Source organism: Sus scrofa, chromosome 3, assembly GCF_054392235.1.
Source record: "Sus scrofa isolate SSC_HxYL_T2T_F1_AM1 chromosome 3, Sscrofa_HxYL_maternal_Yorkshire_Landrace_v2.0, whole genome shotgun sequence".
Taxonomy (NCBI): Eukaryota; Metazoa; Chordata; class Mammalia; order Artiodactyla; family Suidae; genus Sus; species Sus scrofa.
Genome location: NC_139385.1, coordinates 122751978 through 122767113, shown reverse-complemented (window position 1 = coordinate 122767113; position 15136 = coordinate 122751978). Strand labels below are relative to the sequence as shown.

Sequence of the window (15136 nt, the reverse complement as noted above, 5' to 3'; positions counted from 1 at the left end):
AGGCTGGGCTTGAGGCTGCCAATTATCCTAGAATAAAAGTCCTGTGTGGAGGGGACCTCCTTGTCTCATCCTGACTCACACCCGCCATGAGACTCTATGCTTTCTTTTAAATGTCTAGGGCACAGAGAGACACAGGGATGAAAGGGAGGCATTCTCTGGCCATCATCAAAAAGTCTACAAATAATAAATGCTAGAGAGGGTGTGGAGAAAAGGGAACCCTCCTACACTATTGCTAGGAATGTAAGTTGGTGCAACCACTGTAGAGAACAGTATGGCGATTCCTTTAAAAAACTAAACATAGAAGTACCATATGATCCAACAATTCCACTCCTGAGCATATATCTAAAGACAACCATAATTCAAAAAGATACATGCTCAGAGTTCCCATGGTGGTGCAGTAGTAACAAACCCAACTAGTATCCATGAGGACACGGGTTCAATCCCTGGCCTTGCTCAGTGGGTTAAGGATCTGGTGTTGCCGTGAGTTGTGGTATAAACTGCAGGCATGGCTTGGATCTGGTGGTGTTGTGGCTGCAGTGTAGGCCAATTCAACAGTTCATGGTAACTGCACATGTCCTTCCCCGATGAACCAATCCCCACCTGTAACCCCTGGCCCGACAACTTCTTGCCACAATGCCCACCAGCTTGGCTCACCTCCTAGTTTCTGGCCCACTTCATCTGAGGCAGCCAATTCAACCCCAGCCTTGGAATGTCCATATGCCTCGGGAGTGGTCCTAAAAATAAAAAAATACATGCACTCCAATGTTCATCGCAACACTATTTACAATAGCCAAGACATGGAAACAACCTAAATGTTTATCAACAGAGGACTGGATAAAGAAGGTGTGGTACATAGCTACAATGGAATATTACTCAGCCATATCAAAGAATGAAATAATGCCATCTGCAACAACATGGATGGACCTAGAAATTATCATAATTAAGTAAGACAGAAAGACAAATGTCATATGAGACCACTAATATGTGGAATCCAATGAAAAATGATACAAAAGAATTTATAAAACAGACCCAAAGACTTTGAAACCGAATTTATGGTTACTAAAGGGGAGACAGTTACTAAAGGGAGGAGGGAGCGATAAACCAGGGGGTTGGGATTGACAGATGCACACTAACTACTATATATAAAATGGATAGGTAACAAGGGCCTACTGCAGAGCACAAAGTAGCCTATTCAGTACTGTGTCATAACCTCCATGGGAAAACAATCTGAAAAGGAATGGATATACGTGTATGTATAACTGATTTACTTTGCTATATGCCTGAAACTAGCACAACTTTGTAAGTCAGCTACACTCCAAAAAAAATATTTAAAAAAATAAATATAAAAAAAAAAATTTTTAAAGGGAGGTATTCTCAACTTGGAACATACCATTAGACAACAGCCAACTCTTCTGGGTTCTTTAGAGGCACCTGGAATTTTTGAGCCACCCTGGAGTTGATTCAATTCACAAATAGTTATTGAGGGTCAGTTATGATGATGGGTCAGCTCCAGGGAATTCTCAGGATTAATTGTAGAATTAATTCCTGGATTAATCATTTTCAGCAGCCGTCTGCTTCTGCTAAACTGACGACTGAAACCATGTCTGTCTTATTTACTAGGTATCACCAGCCTGGCACACAGCCCAGCATGAAATACATGCTCAGTAATCGTAGGGGCGGGGAGCAATGGCTCCCAGAGAAAAGCGGGGATCTGCAGGGGGTGGAGCACAGGTCAGTCCTCTGTGGAGCACAGAGAGGACTCACAGGTCAGGGCAGAGGTAGAAATGTTTTCCTTCCAGGTTATAGGGAATCAGATGAAGCCAATTTCAGATTGAGAGCAAGCACTAAGATGCCACCCTTCTACTTCATGTTCCTCACCCTGTCACCCTCCTGGGTCTCCTTCGCAAAAAGAGCAGAGGACTCAAATGACAACAGCCATTCCCCTTTTCCAGGGCCCAATCTCCAAGTGGTAGATCTGTGTAGGTGAAAACCAACCCAACAACTTCAACATGAGACTATGAAATATTCCCTAGCCCCATAACTAGGTGGGTGGCCTTGAGCAAATCATTTAACCTGTCTCTGTTGCAGCCTCAAACTCTTTCCTTACCTGTACTGAGCAGAAGAATATTTTGGTTTGTTTTTTTGGTTTTGTTTTTTGGGTTTTTTTGGCCGTCCTGTGGCATATGGAGTTCCTGGGCCAGGTATCAGATCTGAGCCGAAGTTCTGACTTAAGCCACAACTGTGGCAACTCCGGATCCTTAACCCACTGTGCCTGGCTGGGGATGGAACCTGAGACCAGCACTCCCAAGATGCCTCCAATCCCATTGCATCACAGTGGGAACTCCAGAGCAGCTTTTTTTTTTTTTTTTTTTTTGGCTTGTAGGGCCACACCCTCAGCATATGGAAGTTCCCAGGCTAGGGGTCAAATTAGAGCTACATCTGCCAGCCTATACCACTGCCACAGCAATGTGGCATCCAAGCTGTGTCTGTGACCTACACCACAGCTCACAACAATGCCAGATCCCCGATCCACTGAGCAAGGCCAGGGATCGAACCCACATCCTCATGGATACTAGTTGGGTTCTTAACCTGCTGTGCCACAATGGGAACTCCCCAGAGCAGCTTTTTTTTTTTTTTTTTTTTTTTTTTTTTTTTGTCTTTTTGCCATTTCTAGAGCGGCTCCCTCGGCATATGGAGTTTCCCAGGCTAGGGGTCTAATCGGAGCTGTAGCCACAGGCCTACACCAGAGCCACAGCAACTGGGATCCGAACCGCGTCTGGGACCTACACCGCAGCTCACGGCAACACCGGGTTCTTCACCCATTGAGCAAGGCCAGGGATCGAACCTGCAACCTCATGGTTCCTAGTCGGATTCGTTAACCACTGAGCCACGATGGGAACTCCCAGAGCAGCTTTTTAATGCAATGTCATCTGCTTGTTTACTTTTGCTTTTGTTGACTTTGCTTTTGGTATCAAATTCAAATAGTCATTGTCAAGACCAAGGTCAAGGGGTTTACTCTCCCTGAGTTCTCTTTCAGGACCTTTACAGTTTCAGTTCGACTTCAAGTCTTCCATCCATTTTGAGTTGTGTATGGCGTAAGACAGGGATCCAGTTTCATTCTTTTGCATGTGGCTATCCATGTCTTCCCACTTATGTAAGAGACTATCCTTTCCCCATTATATATTCTTGGCTACTTTGTTGAAAATTAATTGACCATATATGCATGGGTTTACTTCTAGACTCTACACTGTTCCACTGGACTATGAGCCTGTTTTTATGCCAGCACCATACTGTTTTGATTACTGTATCTTTATAATATAGTTTGAAATTACAAACTGTGATTCCTATAGGTTTGTTCTTCTTTCTCAAGATTGCTTTGAATGTTTGGGGTCTTCCATGTTTCCATAGACTTTAGGATTGTTTTTCTATTTGTGTGGAAAGCACATTGGCATTTTTATAGATGTTGCATTGAATCTATAGATTGCTTTGGGTACTACAGACATTTAAACCTTATTAATTCTTTCAATCCATGAGCATAGAATACCTAAAGGAAACCATCATAAAATAAAAAGGCATTGCTGTGGCTATGGCATAGACCGGCAGCTGTAGCTCCAATCTGACCCCTAGCCTAGGAACTTCCACATGCCACAGATGCAGCCCTAGAAAGACAAACGACAAAAAAATAAAAAATTTAAAATTAAAAAAACAAAAAGGCAGCCTATGGAATGAGAGAAAGTATTTACATATTTACAGATAAGGGATTATTATCCAAATTCAAGGAATTCACATAACTAAGCAAAAACCCAAATAACCCAATTTAAAAATGAGCAAAGGATGTGATTAGACATTTTTCTGAAGACATATAAATGACCAACAGGTACATGAAAAGGTACTCAGCATCACTAATCATCAGGAAAACCCACATCAAAAAACCCACAGTCACTCTGCACCTGTTAAGATGGCTGTAATCAAAATTCAATAAATGCTGGCTAGGGTGTGGAGAAAAGGAAACCCTTGTATACTGTTGGTGGAAATGTAAACTGGTACAGCCACTGTGGAAAACAGTATGGATGTTCCTCCTAGAAATTAAAAAGAGAACTACCATATGATTCAACAATCTCTCTTCAGGGTAGATATGCAAAGGGAATGAAACCATTATCTCCAAGAGATATCTGTACTTCTGTGTTCATGGCAGCAATGTTCACAACAGTCAAGGTATTGAAACAATATAACCATCCACTGATGCATGAATGGATCAAGAAAATGTGTTCTAAAAATATAATGGAATGCTATGCAGCCTTAAACAAGAAGGAGATCCTATCACTGGGAACAACATAGGTAAAACTAGAGGGAATTATGTTAAGTGAAATAAGGCACACAGAGAAAGACATATACTGCATAGTATCACTTATATGTAAAATCTTTAAAAAACTCTAAGAAACAGAGTGTAGAAAATGGTTGAAGGGACTGGAGGTAGGAGAAATAGGAGAAGTCAGCCAAATTGTGTAAACTTTTAGTTACAAGATGAATGAAGTCTGAGGATCTACTGTATAACATGGTGACTATAGTTGATAACACTGTATTTGTATAATTGAAATTTGCTGAGAGAGTAGAACTTACATATTCTCAAACATACACACACAAAGGTAAATATGTGAAGTGATTATTAGGGTAATTAACATGATGTGGGAGTCCTTTCACAAGGCAAGGTTGTTTCAAAATCATGTTGTAACTTTAAGTATCTTACCACTTTGTACATTATATCTCAATAAATCTGAAAAACAAAACAAAAGGCTATTTCTTCATCCTTAAAATAAAGGCATTAGACTAGCAAGACTCTGTGGTTCCCTTTCTCTTCTGATATCCAGTGATTCCATTTTTCTGGCCTATTTTGAAGAGGATACGGATTAGGTCTGACCCGCCGTGAACTGTGGGGTGGCTCATCAGCTTCTGATGAGAACTGGAGTGGGTCTAGAAGACATGCATGTACACACCCTCTGTGTTCTGTTTCCATGGAGTTTGGTTCTGGAACGCCGTGTCTGTGAGGAAGGTGAAGCATATTTCCTGTAGGCAGTTGCTTATGTTTCCCAAGCCCTCTGGGGAAGAAGAGGCAGCATGACAGAGCTGAAAGCTCACTGGACTTAATGAGGAGACCTGGATGCTGATCCTGAACCAGGCGTGCGCGTCGGCAATTCACTCATCCTCTCTGGCTCTCCATCTGCTCCTCGCTGATGGACAGAATGCCCACCCTGCCAGCCTCATGACACCGTTGGGAAAGGCTTCCCCGAAACATGACGTGCTAGACAGATGTGCCATACTGTCAGGAGAATCCTGTCAAATAGGACATGAGAGAATGAGGGGGTAAATGGTCTGGCATTTGGAGGCACGAAGACTCCCTTAAGATTTGTGCATTCTGGAAAATTGAGGTGAAAGCTGGACTTTGTGAGTCTGTCTAGTAAGAGGCCACATGGCACAGCTGGTCAAACTGGAAGATCACGATGCCAGTGTTGCCATCTTCTAGCTAAGGGCGTGCACATCACTTCGCCTCCCTAGAGCCTCAGTTAGCTCACTTATAAATGGGTATAACCTTCTTGCCCTGCCTACCTCCCAAAGTCATCGCTGGATAGAATAAGGCCATTCTTTCTAAAAACATGGCACACTATAAAGGCCACCACACTGGGTGTCACTACTCCTGGAGATGCTGGGCACTTAGCAGGGACTCCTAGTAATTAACCTGCTGAACTGGTGAGCACAGCCAGCCTACAGCACCAGCCTACGGCATCGGATGGAAGAGACAGACACTACATGAGATGATGGTAACTACAAGGCTTCACCTGCCTCCAAAATGTTCCCCTCCTCCCTTGCTTAGAGCTCTTCCCATTAGAATTACCCCAGTGAAGCACGTTCAGTTGAGCGATAGCTCAGAGCACCAGGGTGTCCAGGCAGGGAGCAAACAGGGACTAGAATCCAACCTCAATCCCACCTAGCAGGGCCTGTGTCTGCCCAGAGGGAGGGGTGCTTTTCTCTGATTCTCATGGCCCACCGGCCACGGGGACCAGCACATCCCACCTGGAGGTTAGGAAACAAGTGATCAGGGCTTAAATGAACAAATGATTCCTGGAATGGGTCGGTCACTCTTCCTTTGCCTCCCACTAGTAGATAGACATCTGGAGAAATAAAATGCCAACCAACCAGCGAATTCTGTGTGTGTGTGTGTGTAATAAACCTTAGTTCTCAAGGGTATGGAGGGTATGGCAGGACGGGGTAGTGTGAGGGGACCACCCAGGAAGCCCAGTGTGGGCTCTGGGAGCTGGGAGACGTGGGCCAGTGCTGCTGGAGGAGAAAGCAGGTGGCATGGCACCCATTGGGGCTCCAGGAGAAGAGGTAAGAGTCTAGCCTGACCAACGCAAACTTGCCTGGCCTCAGACTCTTGCGGAAGTTCGGTCCTTCCAGCTTAGGCTGTAGGGGAATAACTGCAGTGGGCGGTATTTCCTGAAAGGCCCCAAGGCTCCACCCTCTGACCTGGCGGGTGAGCCCTTAGCCTTCCCCCAGAGAGCTCACTAGAGCACTCCCGCCACCTCCTCATTACAGCAGCACAGCCCCTGAGCACTGCTAGGTGGCTTCAAGCCAATAGGAACAAGCAGCCGAGGCCACTTCAAGGTCACAGCACCTGCGTGAACTCCAGTGACTCCTGTGCCCCTCTTTTCTCTCCAGATGAGACACCCCAGTGTCTGAGGCCTGCAAAGCCTCCAGAGTTTTCTGGGAACTGGACGCTGGGCAAGACAATGAACAGAGACGGCAGAACGTGCCATGGTAGGAAAGGAAGGAGGGTTTCCTCAGGGAGGGCAGCAAAATAGCCCAGGGAGTAGCTCCCTATAAATCTTGGCAACACAACCTCGCAGCCAAGGGCACACTCCCCTCACAGCAGGAGGGCGGGCCAGGGGCCAGGGGTCTCGTCCAGCTTTCTAGACAGAAAAATACTTTTTCCTTCTGGCAGAATTGCAGGCTCTAACCTAACCCTTCCCCGTGGAGTCCATCCCCTCACTCTGGAGGCTGAGAAACGCATCCATGGAGAGAAGGAAAAGGAAGGAGACACACCTAGGGCAAACTGCACACCCTTCCTTCCCTGACCCTCTAGTTTTGAGGAATGGAGAACACGAGGCTGCTAATGATCAAAGGCCCTGTTGGTCTAGATGACGGCCTAGACATAAACTCTTCAAGATATTTTCAAAGATGCCGTCAATTTTAATGCAAAATTGCTCTGAAGGCCAGAGTCACCTCTTTCAAGAATGAGTATTATTTAATGTGATAATGCAGCTCTCATACAGTTGTTTGTGCTTTTTTTTTTTTTTTTTAAGGGCACACCCTTGGCATATGGAAGTTTCCAGGCTAGGGGTTGCATTGGAGCTGTAGCTGCAGGCCTACACCACAGCCACAGCAAATTCAAGCCGCACTGCAACCTATACCACAGCTCGAAGCAACACCAGATCCTTAACCCATTGAGCAAGGCCAGGGATAGAACCTGCATCCTCATGGATACTAGTCAGGCTTGTCACTGCTTAAGTCATGATGGGAACTCCCTGTCTGTGCTTTTTGATATGTTTGAACATCCACAGGGCCTCAGGAAAGACACTCAGCCATGTTCTTCCAGTCATCTCAGTGAGCAAGTGATTCAGTTTCATTGAGATGCTCTTTTGGGGATCCCACAACAGGTGACGATGAAGCAGGCCACCCCTCAACTTTGCGAGGGCCAACACAAAGGTGCAAATAGAGCCGCATTTATGTAGGCCTAACATTTAAAAGTTATTGATCAAGCTAACAAAATGTTATACCATCCTATCCTAATAAATACATATTTACCACTTAGAATACAGTTTCTTTTTTCTCTTTTTTTTTTTTTTTTTTTGTCTTTTTGCATTTTCTAGGGCCGCTCTCGAGGCATATGGAGGTTCCCAGGCTAGGGGTCTAATCTGGAGATGTAGCCTCTGGCCACAGCCATAGCAATACCAGATCTGCTCTGAGTCTGAGACCCACGCCACAGCTCAGGGCAACGCCAGATCCTTAACCCACGGAGCAAGGCCAGGGATCGAACCCGCAACCTCATGGTTCCTAGTCGGATTCGTTAACCACTGAGCCACTATGGGAACTCCAGAAGACCGGTTTCAAATTTAAAACACTCACCCTCCTCAGAATCCTGCTATACACATGCTCCCCCACCCCAAGTGCTCAGCCCTGAGCTCAAGGACTTTTCTTCCCATCCCCCACACCACTTGCCCATACATATCCCAGCCCACATACCCAAGCTTCAGCTACTAACAGACCCCCATTTACCACCCTTTGTACAGACAAGCCAGACTGGCTGTGACCTCTGCCTTTGGGAGGATGAACCTGGGAAAGGGGCCTGAAGAAGGCTGGAAGCAGGCTTGGGGTCATTCAGCCAGGGAATTCTAGGTATCATAGAGAGTCTCTAGGTATCGGAGAATATTCTAGAATTCTCTAGATTGCCAGAAAATGTTCTAGAAGAGGTACATGGGGTCCAAGAAGTCACATCTCCTCGCCCACAGAGAGAGGCACAGCTGGAGGAGGGGCATAATGGGGAACCTGCAAAGGCCATGGCACAGGGTAAAAGACGGCATCTCAGGGCATTATTATTATTATGTAAAATCTGAATCCAGGACCCCAGTGCTCACCCAGGTCATTCCCATGACTTCGGAAAATCTACTTCAACTCTCTGGGCCCAATTTCTTCATTGATAAAATGTGGGGTTTTAGCCAAGCCTTTTTTATGTGCCTTTACAGAACTAAAATCCCATGCTTCCACTCTAATTAAGTTCCAGCAACACCCGTGGAGTACCTCCCACGGGCCAGGCCCTGCAGTGAATGCTTTTGCATACACTATCTTGCACACCCACTTTCCAGCCAGACAAGTTTATGGAGCTGGATCCAGCCTGGATATCCCAAAGATATCTAGGGATGGACACTAAAAATGATGCAATGCTAAGAGCATCCAAGAGGGAAACTCCGAGATTCTAACAAACCCACAGTCCACCTATAGCGGCAACCCTGAGGGGCTGGCAGAGAGGCAGAGGTAACAGATGGGAGGGGGGTGCCTCCTGCCTAGTCTGTGGCTAAGAAGGCAGGGGTGTTTAGGGCTGCAGTTCAGATACTAATTCACACTCACAAAAAAACAAGTGAAAGCGCCTGGGTCACTCTATTTGCTCTTAAAAGGAAAGGTCTGGGCCAAAAAAGAGAACAGTGTGGGGGAAGGGAAGCTAAAATCAGAGGAAGCATTAAGGTCAATCCCATGCTTCTTGTGTTAAGACTGAGGCAGGTCTGCAGGTATTTGGGAATAATGCCATCCCTTTTCTATTTCCCTAAGATTCTCTAGGGCTTCACAGCCCTCAATTTGTGAAGACATCTCTCCTGCAGGCCCCTGTTCTTGAGATCCAGTTGACTCATGCACTGCTTCTCCTTGGTCAGCTGACCCTCCTCAGGTCATGACGTGCTGTTTGACCTTGAATGAGTGTCTTAATTCTCCAGGCCTCAGTATTCTCAATGGTAAAATAAGCCTTCTGGGAGTTCCCATCGTGGCTCAGTGGTTAATGAATCCGACTAGGAACCATGAGGTTGAGGGTTCGATCCCTGGCCTCGCTCAGTGGGTTAAGGATCTGGCATTGCCATGAATTGTGGTGTAGGTCGCAAAAATGGCTCGGATCTGATGTTGCTGTGGCTGTGGTGTAGGCTGGTGGCTGTAGCTCTGATTAGACCCCCAGCCTGGGAACTTCCATATGCCACGGATGCAGCCCTAGAAAAGCCAAAAAAAAAAAAAGAAAAGAAAGAAAGAAAAAAGAGCCTTCTGAGGACTAAAGGAGATAACACCTGTTACGTGCCTGGCACAGGATACACAGTCCACAATTGCTAGAAGTGAGTACTATTGTCCTGTCCGAAGCGAGAGCAAGAAAAAGAGAACAGCCAATTTGGAGGCAGATCAGCCCTGCTGTCTTCCTGAAAGGACAATGTGCCACTTCTTCCCTGAGGACATTGGTCTTTGGCCTGTCACATCAGGCATAGGACAGCTTGTAGTCACACAGCAGAGTCGGTCAGCCAACCACCCCCTACCCCCAGGGCCTCATCAAATATTGATGGAGTGTGTAATGTCTTCCAAACACAATACTCCGCTTCTCAAACAAGAGCCTGACCTTCTCTGACCCCAGAGGAGGGTGAGGGCTTTCACATCCTTCCAGTGGCTGCACCTCTAGTAAATCTTGCCCTTGTCAGGGACAAACATCAGGTGTGCCGTCCCTTTCGTGGCAGGATGAAAACTACCACTGCCTGTTTTTCCTATGAAGCCAGCTCCCCAAAAAGAGAAGGGATAGAGATGGAAACTAATGTTAGGGAGTTCCCGTCATGGCTCAGAGGAAACAAATCTGACAAGCATCCATGAGGACACAGGTTCGATCCCTGGCCTTGCTCAGTGGGTTAAGGATCCAGGGTTACCATGAGCTGTGGTGCAGATCACAAACAAGGCTCAGATCTGGTGTTGCTGTGGCTGTGGTGTAGGCTGGCAGCTGTAGCTCCAATTCGACGCCTAGCCTGGGAACCTCCGTATGCTACAGGTGCGGCCCTAGAAAGACACAAAGAAAAAAGAAAACTAACGTTGGAAGCACCTCTTCTGTACCAAGCCCTGAACAGAAGGCTGTGGTGCACAATCAGGTTTAATCCCAGTAGGAACTCTGTAATGTGGATGACACTGGCCAGAGTTATGGATGATGGCAAGGAGATGCAAGGAGATTCATGAGGAGGCTCAAGCAAGCTCACGACATTTGTCCAGGGAGCTGACATGCAGATGTGGGTCTAAAAATCAGTGTGCTTCTGCTGACACTACTCAGGAAATGAGAGCCAAGGGAGATGAGAAACCTCCCTGGTGGCCTACCCATTAAGGATTCAAAGTTGTCACTGTTGTGGCTTGGGTTTGATCCCTGGCCCAGGAATTTCTGCATGCTGTGGGCACAGCCAAAAACAAAAAAGCAAAAAAGCAAAAAAAAGGAGTTCCTATTGTGGCTTAGCGGTAATGAACCCAACTAGTATCCATGAGGATGCAGGTTCGATCCCTGGCCTTGTTCAGTGGGTTAACGATCCAGCATTGCTATGAGCTGTGGTTTAAGTCACAGACGTGGATCAGATCCCATGTTGCTGTGGCTGTGGTGTAGGCCAGCAGCTGCAGCCCCAATTCAACCCCTAGCCTGGAAACTTAACATATGCCAAAGGTGTGGCCCTAAAAAGCAGAGCAAACAATTAAAAAACAAAAATAAACAAAAATAAAAAAACAAAAACAACAACAAAAAAATCTATAAGTTCTTTGGGCCCCTGCTAAGCAATCCCCAACCAGATCATGTCTCCTGGTCCTCTGAACCAAACCTTGTTTTCTGCTCCTTTATAAATAAAATTACATCTCTTCCTTAAGAATACCCATCAGGGAGTTCCCGTCGTGACTCAGCAGAAACGAATCTGACTAGTAACCATGAGGACGCAGGTTCAATCCCTGGCCTTGCTCAGTGGGTTAAGGATCCAGCATTGCCAGGAGCTGTGGCGTAGGTCACAGATGTGGCTCAGATCCCACGCTGCTATGGCTGTGGTGTAGGCCGGCAGCTACAGCTCCGATTTGACTCCTAGCCTGGGAACCTCCATATGCCGTGAGTGCGGCCCTAAAAAAAGACAAGAAAAAAAAGAATCCCTATTAGGAGTTCCCACTGTGGTGTGGTGGGTTAAGACTCTGCAGCAGCTCAGGTCCCTGCAGAGGCATGAATTCAATCCCCAGCCCAGTGCAGTGGGTTAAAGGATCTGGCGTTGCCGCAGCTATGGCCTAGGTTGAAGCTCCAGATCAGATTCACTCCCTGGCCCGGGAACTTCTGTGCGCCACAGGTGCAGCCATTAAAAAAAAAAAAAAAAAAAAATCCCCATTAATAATAGGTATTTATTGAGTCTCTTTGTAACTGGGCCCTGCACGAGGTCAGGGCAGGATGGGACACAGGTGTGGCACATCTATTTCTTAGCATAGCTGAAAACAGTATTTTCCCTCATGTTATTTATAACCTACTTACAAGTCACAGGGATCATTCTAAAAATCAACAGTATTTATAAATATGTGAGAATTTAGGTTTTTTGTTTTGTTTTGTTTGCTTTTTAGGGCCACACCCACAGCATATGGAGGTTCCCAGGCTAGGGGTCGAATCGGAGCTGTAGTTGCCGGCCTACACCAGAGCCACAACAACACGGGATCCGAGCCGCATCTGTGACCCACACTACAGCTCACAGCAACGCCAGATCCTTAACCCACTGAGCAAGGCCAGGGATCGAACCTGCAACCTCATGGTTCCTAGTCGGATTGTTTCCACTGTGTCACGACAGGAACTCTGAGATTTAGAAATTAACTCCATTTTAGGGCACCACAAAGAAGATCACATATCTCCTAGGATCTTCACAATAACCCTGTGAGGTCAGGAGGGGTTATCACAAGGAAACTAAAGTATATAATGACTGTCTCAGAGTCACAGAGTTAGTACTGAGTCAGGACTAGAACCAGGTCTGCCTTATAAATGATACAAACCAACATTGTAAAGCCAGCTATTTTAGAGGCTTTTTTGTGTGTGTGTCTTTTTGTCTTTTGAGGGCCGCACTGAGGCATATGGAGGTTCCCAGGCTAAGGGTCTAATTGGAGCTACAGCTGCCGGCCTATACCACAACTCACGGCAACGCTGGATCCTTAACCCACTGAGCGAGTCCAGGGATTGAACCCAAAACCTCACAGTTCCTAGGCAGATTAGTTTCCACTGCGCCACTATGGGAACTCCCCATTTTATAGATTAAAAAATAAAAAATAAAACAACCGGGGCAAAACAGAGAAGTGGAATGGCTTGTCTCTGATCACACAGTTAGTGGGGATTTGAACCCATGCAGGCTAGTGCCAGAGTCTGGGGCTTAACCATTTTATACCTTCCTCTCCAACAACTTAATTTCTATACCAAGTTCCCCTCCACTGGGGAAGCAAAAACCTAAGTTCTGTCATTTTGTGGTTCCTCGTCCCTTTTCTCTGAAGTGTGTACAAGTTCAGTGGCGGGGTGGGGGTTGCAAAGCACAAAGGGGTGTCACATCCCGAGTGTGTCTGGGGTCACTGACCCACCTGGGCCTCAGACATCATGCCCAACGTGGGCTGCCCTCGCTGTCCCCTGCTCCTGTCCTCCAGTGAGGGGAGGGGGGCACACTCAGGGCAGGGGACTCAGTCCCCTATTCTGTGCCATGCTGGCCCTAGGAAGTTCTGCAAGGCTGGCCAAGGCCTTATAGGCCAAGGTCCAGCACAAAGCCATCCCCTCTGTGGTCTGGCTGCCTCCCCAGGGCTCCCCTGCAGGAGGCAGAGGGCAAGGCCCATTTCTCGGGCCAACAGCCTCTCAGCTCCCCTCTTGCCCCCCTGTTTCAGTCCCTCACACCTGTGTATGCCACACCCATAGGCCACTGTGGTCACCCCAAATGGGGAGATGCCTTTGTTTCATCCTCTGCCCTGTCATATCCGTCCCCTGCGGGGACAGGTTCAGAAGGGCCTGGCTGCTTGAGGTGGGGGAGGATTACGACAGGGATGCGGAAGACTTGGAGAGAAAAAAAACCAAGAAACTTTGATTAGCACAAAAATATGTAATTATCTACGTACACACATACATGTTGAGGGAGACCTGAGAGTGGATTTAGTAAGACTTCACAGAATAAATGTATTCGAGAAAGGTCTCACAGCAAGGAAACACGGATCAATCAGTTGAGGAAAGTCAAGTATTTCCACCCAGCCAGTCATGCCTCACAGACCCAGAGAAACCGAGAGAAGATCACGAGTCATTTTCTTCACGCTTGAATTAAAGGTGAGACAACTAACTTCATTCTTTTTTTCTTTTACAGCTGTGCTTGCCGCAAAGGGAAGTTCCTGGGCTGGGGGTCGAATCACAGTCGCAGCTGAGGCCTATGCCTCCACCACAGTCACACCGGATCTGAGCCGCATCTGTGATCTACGCCCCAGTTTGTGGCAATGCCGGATCCTTACCCCCCTGAGCAAAGCCAGGGGTCAAACCTGCACCCTCACAGAGACAATGTTGGGTCCTTAACCCCCTGAGCCACAATGGGAGCTCTTAACTTTGTTCTTGAATACCTACTACGTGCCTGGTGCTGGGGATTCAGCTGAGAGCAAAACTGACACACAAAATGTGCAGCAGGTGCCAGGCGGGTAAGAGGCCACAAGGTCCAGCATTCCAGATGGGTGCCATGGCCACGCGTCCTCAAGGGCTGCTGGCTCACAGGGTGGCAGGTGGACATGAGGTCACAGAGAGCTCTTGGCAGAGGGCCTGATCAGGAAGCGCCCAGCAAAAGGCGCTGCTGTAACGATTATCACTCTGGTGGGTCTTCCCCGCTCCAAAGCCACGTTGCTGTTTGGGCTCCCCTGGGCACCACCACCGTAGGCGTGGGCTGGGCAGAGGAAGCTGGGCACTCTATATCACGTTCGGTGGCCCCAGGGACCTGGATCTCCAGTGTTGGCAGCGCAGCTCCAGACCTTAGCTTTGGCACAGACACTCCAGGCGGCCTGCCCCCCCCCAACCAAACCTGCTTCCCAGCACGACTCCCACATTCCTTCTGGCTGAAATGCCTTTATAAGGCCAAGTCCCGTGGGCAGGGATTTAGTTAACTCTTCACGTGCCTTTGCACAACCCCGCATGGGAGAACAATTCCTCCCCTACGTGTGGAAAACGCTGATGCCAAGGGAATGTTTGTATTTGGTTATTCTGCTGTCTCCTCTTGATGAGATCCCATAGTGCCAGTTCACCAGGGCAGGGATCTGTCTGGGCAACTCAAGGACAGGACTGAATAGTTCTTGGGGGAGCGGGGAGTTTCTTGTTTCCTTGGGTTGGAGGTTGGCCAGAATGTTGCTGGCCTATTATGCGCAAAGCATGGTGTGAGAGATACAAAGTCAGAAAAGTGTACTTCTGAATGTCAAGACAGTCCCTGATCCAAAAAAGTAAACAGAGGTGGAAAAAAAAAACAAGCAATCTGAAAGGAGGGGGACCCCCTAGACCATCAACTGCTCATAAATTGCCCGAGTTTCG

The 15136-nt window shown here is 47.2% G+C and overlaps 1 long non-coding RNA gene across 5 annotated transcripts in view; it reads right to left on the bottom strand.

The window, feature by feature from the left end:
• Positions 1–15136, bottom strand: part of LOC106509865 (uncharacterized) — a 149036-nt gene that overhangs the window by 77595 nt on the left and 56305 nt on the right. For all 5 annotated transcript variants that reach the window (XR_014842356.1, XR_014842359.1, XR_014842371.1 and 2 more), the window contains one exon: positions 4995–5331. This is a non-coding gene — a long non-coding RNA (uncharacterized LOC106509865). Of the gene's footprint in view, positions 1–4994; positions 5332–15136 lie in introns of those variants that run through there.